Raw genomic sequence first — 9,701 nt, 5'->3', positions numbered from 1 at the left:
TGATATGTGTGTGTGTGTGTGTGTGTGCGTGTGTATGTATGTATATATATACATGCACATATGTGGAATATATATGTGTGTGTATGTGTATATGTGTGTGTGTGTGCGTGTGTATATATATATATACATACATACACACGCACACACACACATATACACATACACACACATATATATTCCACATATAAGCTAAATTATATAGGATTTCTCTTTCTCTTCTTCAACTTTCTTAAATGTTAGTTGCCATATGGAGTCTGAAACCATTTCGTTGAACTTTTTCATTTGGTATTATATTGAAATGCATTTGGAATGGATCTTTCATCCATGCATAATTTTGTAGCCTCATGTATTGATTTAAAATCAATTCTGCACATTTTACAAAAATTGGCATTTTATTATACAATACCAAGAAATCACATTCATTAAATTTACAGCTGTTAAAAATGTCAAGTCAAGTCACTGGCCTGTTCCAATTTGATACATTTTTTCATACTAATTGGCATTGTAAAATTATTTTATGATTATAAAATACCTGTGTATATTTGTATAAAGATGTGAAATAAAATTTTTATGAAAGTGTTCGTTGCTTAGTAATACTGTATATGTGGGACAAATTCAAAAATTATAAGTAACCTGAACTGCCTTTCTTTTTATTTTTATCAAGCCAAACTAAAGTTTTTGATGTTTTTATATATTCTGTGTCACATATAATCTCAGATCAGCAAAAGATATTAGAGCTCCCAAATACTGCAGTGTAAATGATTGTGTCCCTACCATTCAGTTGATGCTCCAAAGAAAATGCTCGTAAATATGCTTTATTTAAGATACCTATAAATTGGGAGATGTCTATTTGCATTGATTCATCTGCTTCAAAGGCTTATGCCTATAAGGATAGGGTATTATTTAGCAATGATACCATGGCATGAAAATAAAAGTTCTTTTAAAAAGTCATGTTCGTTAAATTTACAACTGATTTCATCAGAAAAGTCCTTAAAGTATTGGGATATTGCCAGGCTCACAGTAACAGGTTCACATTTTCCAACATTTTAATTTTCCCATGAAAGCTTGAATTTTTTTACCTTTCTTCATCAAACAAACATTTACCCACAAGACTATCAGGCAAGTCCTGGTAGGACGAACTAGAATACTTTCATGTATTTTTAATTGTTCAAAAAAAAGATTTCTAGAGTATCAATTAAAAACCAGATACTACTCTAGGCACTGTGAGCAAAATAGACAGGATATCCTGACCTCGTGGAGAGTCAGGAGATGAAAAGCAAAGAAGTGAAATATACAGTAAGTATATCAGATGGTGAATATTTCCAAGGCAAAGAAATAAACATAAAAGGAAGGAGAGAGAGTACAAAATGCACAGATGGAGTAATTTTAAGTGAAATGTCACTGAGAAAAGTTAAGTCAAGAACTGAAGGTGATTATAGAGAGAGTAACGGGAACATCTGGGAAAGGAACATTGCAGAAACTGGGGGTAGCAAATGGGAGTCTGCCTGGCCTATTCAAGATATGGCAAGAAGGCTAGAAAGTCTGAAGAGGGAACAAGGCAGAAGCAGAAGAGGTCCAAGACCTTTGGTGGGGCATTGTTGGGCCATGTGTCTTTTACTCCGAGTACTGTGGGAAGTCACGGAAGAGTTTTGAGTAGATAAAAGACATGCTCTGATCAATGGTTTAGCGAGATCACTCGGGCTGCTACTTACCTCACTGAGAATAGATTGAATGAGGGGCAGGGTGGAAACAGATCAGTTACGAGAACTCAGATTGGCAATAGTGAGGATGGATTGAGAAATGGTCAGACTCCTAAAATTTAGAAATTAAAGCCAACAGAATTTCCAGCCTGATTAGATGTAGGTTATGAGAGAAAACAGAGTCAGTAAGGAAATCTGGAAGCTACTTTGAGTCCAAAGACATTCTGTTCTCAACTTTTTGATGCCTGCTATAGTTTCTTTCTTTGAGTGTGTATCTCTCTCCTCCTTTTCCCCATCTGTTCTTTCCTCCCATCTTCCTTCTTGAAACAAGAATTTGTCCTGTTCGTTTCTTGAATGTCAGCATCTTTATAAAATTCTCAAATGCATGGAAATAGCCTATTTTCCTATCACAGGAGAGAAAATGGTTTTCCCCAGTACAGTGATTTCAAAAATTTGATAGAACGCTCACGGTATCTCACAAGCCCACTAGGTTTTTAGCCTAACTTCCTCTCCAAATCAGCAGAACTCAGACCACAGTCTGGTGCGTGGGGAACTTACTGTTTGGAGAGTTGTCTTGGGCCATGTTGGAAAAGAGTAATGAAGTCTCAGCCTTCAACCGGGAGACAGCAGCCTGAGGTAAGGCTGGTTTTATTGACCAGCCCCTCCCATTATTTATATGATCATCTCCTCCCATTTACTTAATCATTAGTGGTGATCCTAAAGTTCCACCTTTACTAATTCCGTCATTTCTTAAAAGGAAATAATAGAATCTAAGAAGGATTAAATAGGACTTCTTTTCTTTTATTAATAGAAATTTAATAATTGATACCAACCTCTACACCTAAACTATCACAACAGCATTTTTGAGTGCAATTTTATCTACGCATCTTTCTTTCAATATTTATTATATACCTATGAATTCTTTTTTAAATTGTTTTTTCACGTGCTTCACTTATCTTTTGAAGCGATGACTTTTTCTTATTAAATTAAAAAGTTCTTTAAATTAGTACCAGTATTAAAGTGAAGCAAATGAGGCTCTCACCTTGGGAGCAATATTTGAGGGGATGCTAAAAATTCTGTGATCAAGATAAATGATATTTGATGCAATACTTAAAAAACAAAAATTAATTGCATGACAATACATAGAAACAGAGAATATTTTGAGAGTTACCAGATGGGAGCGGGGTTAGGGGGATCGGTGAAAAAAGGCAAAGAGATTCAGAAGCACAAATGGGTAGTTACAAAATAGTCATAAAGATATAAAGTGCAGCATAAGGAATATAGTCAATAATATTGTAATAAATATGTATGGGGCAGAGGGATTCTAGATGTATTGGGGTGATCATTTGTGAGTTATATAGAGCTCTAATCACTATGCTGTACACCTGAAACTAATATAATATTGTATGGCAACTATAATTGAAAAATAAAACATATCATTTAAAAAATTAGTTGCAGAAAGTCCATGTTTACAAAATATAAAAATTGTAAATAAAAACAGGATCCTTCTCTGCAACGACAGGAGTTACGCAAGTGAGGGTGCATGTGCAATGAATAAAAGGATCTCCCTCTTGCAATTTCTTCTTAAAGTCATTGATCAGTCTTCTGGGAAAGTGACAGGTTCTTTTAATTGTTCATAGCTATAACCCACAGTGCTATAGGACAAAACAGAAAGTTTTGTTTTATTACACGTATATGTTTGTGTGATTTTTAAAAAGTTTTAAGAGCAATTTAGTAAGAAATAGAAATTTTATTTATTGATAGATTTGACTTTTAACAAATGAAAGTTGATCAAATATTAAACATTTTCTGAAAAAGAAAATCAACCAAGAAAATTATTTATTTATCTAAAAACCTTTACACTTTATTCACTTAAAACAGTGATATATTGTATACTATTCACTTCTATATATGAATTTATTTTCCTCACTTTTTTCCGCAACAAATTTGTCTGGAAACCTAGGGCACAATTTTCTGCTGTTTTATTTATTAAGATTTTTATTTTTGATACACATTTTTATGTTTACCTATTTGAGTGCTAAATATAATTTGCATGACTTAAGTTAATGCATATAAATTAAATATTTATGTATATTTGCTCCAATTAAATATTGTGTTTATTTTAAAATACATATATTTATACCAAAAAGTTTTTTAATATGGCATCTAAAAAGCCAACTTGTGCACTGTTCAGGAAAAGAAGAAAAATATGTGCAGAAATGGATCAAAATTATAAGGAACAGTTATAAGTTTGACTAGAAAAACAGTATTCTAGCTACTGAAAATGATCAAATGTCCAACACTAATATTGTTAGAGCGGAATTATCATCAAATTCAGAATTAACTAAGTAATCTATTTCTCATATGAGGAAAATAATAAAGAAAAGAAAATGCTACAATTTCAGAAACCAGTGAACATGAGTATGAATAAGAAAGTAAGAAAATACTATTTAAAATAAATTTTAAAAAACCTCCATTACAGCTTCCAATTACCAATAAAATAGAAACAATTTTAATAGATATGGATCTGACCCAGGACAAGATGCAGACTTTAGAAATTTGACTTTACATGATATCCAACAATTTTCAAAAGACTAGTTTTTTAAAAAAATATTCTAATGACAAGCTGCTTCATCATGACTGGCTCATTTATTCCAGAGTCCTTGTCTTTATTTTGTTTTTTATTTGCAACTCAAACTTATCATTTCTGGAGAGTGATATTATAAGTACTCCCCCCCACCACCACACATACACACTTTAATTTTGAACTTTGGCTTAATTTTCTGATTTTTCTACAGTATTATATATCACTTGTGTAAATAATAGTACACAGTATTGGGAATATATAAAATCTCCTTAAATTAATTAAGAATAAGACATACAAGAAAATAGAAAAATAAGGAAAATAGATGAACATTCATTCATATATTTTCCATATATTTATTGAGTTTCATCAGATGATGAAGTAAAATCATATTTCAGAGTAAAAATTATATATATGTATATATACATATACATATACATACACATATACATATATGTTTGTCATTATTCCCTAAACAATATATTATGACAGCTATTTACACAACATTTATATTGCACTGTGTATATTAAGTAATCTAGAGGTTTGAAGTATACAGAAGTATGTGAATAGGTTATATGCAAATAATACTACACCATTTTATGACAGAGACTTGAGCATCCACAGATTTTGGTGTTGGCAGGGGATCCTGGAACTGACCCCTGAGGGTACTGAAGGATGACTTTATTTATTGAGTCTCCTCAGATGTTGACTCTACTCAATTTTGCATATATAAAGGAGGAGTTTTCTGAATTGGTTCTTGGTTCTGGAACTGGCTCTTCAATCTGATAAGATTGAAAGATGCTAATGGCTCTATTTTCAGTAGTCAAGAGAACATTGATAGTCTATAGTGTGAAATGTTTATAGAAATAGACAAAATATCTCCATTGGATCTAATCAACTGAATCTAATCAACCCCTTAGAAGCAAGGAGATAATTGATTCTGTATATGATAATTTCAAATGTTTTTGGAAAATTGGAGAATACAGTTGGTTGATTGGTTGTTGTTAAAGGAGTGAAATAAAAGGATGAGCTCAGAGATTTGAATTTCCAGCTCACGTACCCCAGAAATGACCTAAGAGCTTCTCTGTGTACCCAGAAAGAGACCCTTATCTCCTGTAAACAGAAGGCTGAAATTGCTGAAAATCAAATACAAAGACTAATCCTGTGATTGACTTAATTACAATACAATTGAACTCTTGGCCTCACCCGGTATCTACTATTAAAGAGAGGGCATTGATTGGGAAAGAATGGGATGAGTGAGTTGGGATGGAGATGTGTGGGAAGACCTTGATGGAAATGGGGACATTGAGACTACATTCTTCTGATGAGTCATTTTTGCCAGTGGCAAAATTCTCTCCTTTCACAGCAGAATCACCTTCCCCACGCCCAGTAGTATCTGCTTTTCTGCCTCTGAGGGAATTAACACTGCATTGCCTGAGGAAAAGGTAACTGACATTCCCATTCCCTGAGGCAGTTGCTGTGCAGACAATGCTGATTCTCCTGGGAACCACCTCCCCACAGACTACCCCTCACTGCTTTTTGGCTTAGACTCAAGTTCCAGCAGGTACAGCGTGTGACCCATGAGGAGGTGCATTAAACTCCAAAAGAACTACTTGAGTTTTCTGGGAAACATGTGGGAACAGATACTAGGAAGTGGAATACTGGTGGAAGAAATATAAAGCTGGATCAGATTGAATCTATTAATATGGGTTCACAACTCAGAGATTCTGCATCTAATGTTTGCAGCTCAGGGAGTAAGAAAGGGCTCTGTCTGGTTGGTTGGTTGCTTGGTTAGTTGGTTGGCTGGCTGAACCACAGACCAAGAGATGGCCCACCGTGAGTGAATTGGAAATGCTCAAACTCCATGGTTTAATATAGAAGAAGGGATTCAAAGACTTAAGGAGAGCTGAGTATTAGGGTGGATTCGTCATTTAAGACCTACTCACCCACACTCGGTGATTCTATAAGACGTACCTTTAATTAATACTTTGAGGCATTAATTTGTGAGGGGGAGTCTCAGTATCCTTGAAGAGTTTGTGATCCCTCTTCTCTGTAGGCCAAAGCTTACAGTGGGACTTGGAAAACCTAAATGCAGAGGCAAATAGTCACACACTCCAGCACAGAAGGCATGGTGGGTGTGGTTACCTTGATGGACAACAGAGTCAAAGCAGCAATCAGAATAGTCTAAGGTGTGCAGACCTATGGCATTGGCTAGTTAATTGTAGTATTCCTTGAAGTGAAATAGATAGGAAGCCTACTAAATTCTTACTTGATTTGCAAAACAGAAAAGTTCTAAGTTCAGTGAGCAAAATCTAACGCAAAGCATAAAAACAGAGTCACAGCCCGTCAATCAATTCCCAGACTTGATCTAGGTTGCAGATTCAGAACTTCCTCAATGAAAGGGAGGCCAGGTCTTCTTAAGGAGGGACCCGGTATGCAGCAGAAAATTTATACTGTTACTCTATCTCCTAGCCTTCTCCAAAGGGATCTTTTACCAGGATAACTGTACACAGTGAAAAAGGATAAAATCAGAACTTTTAGGAACTACTGGACACTGGCTCTGAACTGAAAGTAATTCCAGGAGACTCAAACATCATTAATCCACCAATCAGAGGAGAATGAGAATGATAAAGCAAATTTGACAAAATGTTAATTGATAAATATATGTAAAGAGTATGCAATGTTTTGTGCTATTCTTAAAACTTTTCTGTAATTATTTTGAAATTATTTACAAATAAAAAGTATATATAAAATATTTAAATATTTATACATATAATATTTTCTATATATATTTTTATACATGTATATATATACATATATAGAGAGAAGAAAGAGAAACATTTTCTTCAACTCATTCTGATATGAGCCACAAAATCTTTCTTCTGAATTTCTGAAATAGCTTCCTAACCCCACTAGAGTCTGTTCTTGCAATAGCCTGAGAGAACATCTTAAAATGTGTGGCAGATAGTCTCTAGGATGACCAGTGTGGGCCTCATATCCTTGCCTGTTGGCATTCTAACTCTTGTATGACCTCTCTCCTTGATTGTGGACCAGACTTGTACCCTGCTTCTAGAGATATGGAATATGCTAAAGGTGATGGTATATACATGATTAAGTGTACATGATTATGTTACATAGTTGGTAAGACCCATCTTGCTGGATTCTGTCTTCCTCACTGACTTAGTGAAGCAAGCAGTAATGTTGACCCACATAAGACAGTGAAGATGGTTTCTAGGAGCTAAGGGTGATCTTCACCAACAGACAGCAAGAAACTGAAGCCTTCGGTCCTACAACCACAAGAAAATAAATTCTAGCAATTTCCTAAATGAGTTTTAAAGTGTATTATTCCTCAATTGAGTCTGTTGGAACTTCAGTTCTGACAACTTGAGCATAGTTTTGTATGACCTTGAAACAAACAACTCAGTTAAGCTATGACTAGAGTCCTGACCTACTGAAAGTGTGAACTAATATGTGTATGTTGTTTTAAGCCATTACATTTATGATAACTGTTACTCAGGAATAGAAGAGTAACACACAAATTTGGATTATGTTTTCCACTATACAAAACCCTGATTGCAACGGTCCCATCTTCTCAGAGTCAAAGCCAAAGTCCTCATAGCCTCTTACTGCTTTGCTTGACTCCACATTAGCTTCCTGTTTCATGCACTGACTGGAAACACACTTGCTTTAAAGCCTATGCCAAGACATTCCTTCTCCCCGCCCATCTCCACCTAGCCCCCTCACCACCTTACTGACTTTGGTTGTATGTTATCTTCTCCATAAGCTCTCCCATGATCAGCCTCATAAAAATTGCAAACAAATGCCCCTCAACTCTGGTGCCCACATCCACCTTAATTCTCCTCTTGCTCTTCATTTTCTTTGTCATAGCACTGATTAACTTCTGATATATACTTTACTTGTTTATTATAACTGTTATTTATTTTCTGTTTCCCCCTCTAAATGTTGCTCATGAGGGCAAGGGTGGTTGATTGTTTTGTTTACTTCTGTATCCTCAAATTTTAAAACAAAGAAGACACACTATAGACATTTCAGTAAGATAATGGAAGCCTAGCTCACACTCTTGAAAAGTCATGTGTATTTTTTTAAGTAATGTAATTGATTTTTTTTAATTTAAAAAAATGTGTATAGGAAATGAATGCATATGGCACAAAAGCAAAATGTTGTGACAAGCTAAGCGATGGGAAGCTTTATTCCTGCTTATTCCATGATTCACTAGTAGCCAAACTAAGTGACTTTTCTTTAAGGAAAGATAAATGCACATTAGAATTTCCCCCTTTTTTTAGCCAAAAGGTATCATAACATATTCAGTCTTGGACTTTAAGTATTTTTACTTAACACTATATCCTAGAGCTATTTCCATACTAGTACACAAAGGGTTTCCACATTGTTCTTAAAAGCTATAGGCCTGTAAACTTCTGAAAAAGGAGTCTGCAAGATAAGAAGCAGAAAATACTTCTTGTTTTCCTGCTGCTGCAAGGAAAGTAGGTGTAGTTAGAGTCATCCAGCCTTGCAGAAGCAAATGCTTAGAAAAGAGTTATGCAGGCTATGAGATGGAAAAATAACCCCTAATCTGTGAAAAATCTGTTGTTCTGATTGATTTTCCTACTTAATATGCATGGCTAATATTTGTTTTTCTTTTCCCAAAGGTATGAAGTCCTAATCAAATTTCTTTATTAGCTATAAGTATATCTAGGGAATTCCAGTATCAGATAATTTAACATTACATCAATAGGTCCAAATGGATCCACTACATTTATCATATGTAGCCCATCATACATAATACGATCTATCATAACAATGGATCAGTACCAGGTTTGATCCAGTTAGACAAAAGTAGATTTTTTTTTTTTACCATATTTATTTGGAGAAGTATGGTTTAGGAAATGTGTATGGGTGCCAAGTTGACAAGGGACAGAACATGTTGGCTAGTTTTATGTGTAAACTTGATTAGGCCATAATACCCAGTTACTGGATCAAAACTAGCCCAGGTGTTGCTTTGAAGGTATTTTGTAGATATACTTAACACCTACAATCAGTTGACTTTAAGCAAAAGATTTTAGTTTGATAATGTAGGTAGGCTTTGGCCAATTAGTTGAAAGGCCTTAAGAGGAAAAGTAAAAGCACCCTGAGGAAGAAATTCTGCCTCAAGACTACAACATAAAAAACAAAACAAAAAACAAACAAAAAAGCTCTGACTGGAGAGTATCCAACCTGCCCTCTCCTCTATGGATTTGGACTTGCCAGGCCCACAACTGCATAAGCCAATTCCCTGAAATACATATCTCGCATATATACTACACTACATATATGCGATATATGGGTATATATACATTCCTATATGTATATATGTATGCACATACATATATACTTACATTAAATGAAATATGTATATTTTA

Source organism: Pteropus medius, unplaced genomic scaffold (assembly GCF_902729225.1).
Source record: "Pteropus medius unplaced genomic scaffold, Ma_sr-lr_union100, whole genome shotgun sequence".
In the NCBI taxonomy this organism is placed as follows: Eukaryota; Metazoa; Chordata; class Mammalia; order Chiroptera; family Pteropodidae; genus Pteropus; species Pteropus medius.
This window is presented reverse-complemented; position numbering follows the sequence as displayed.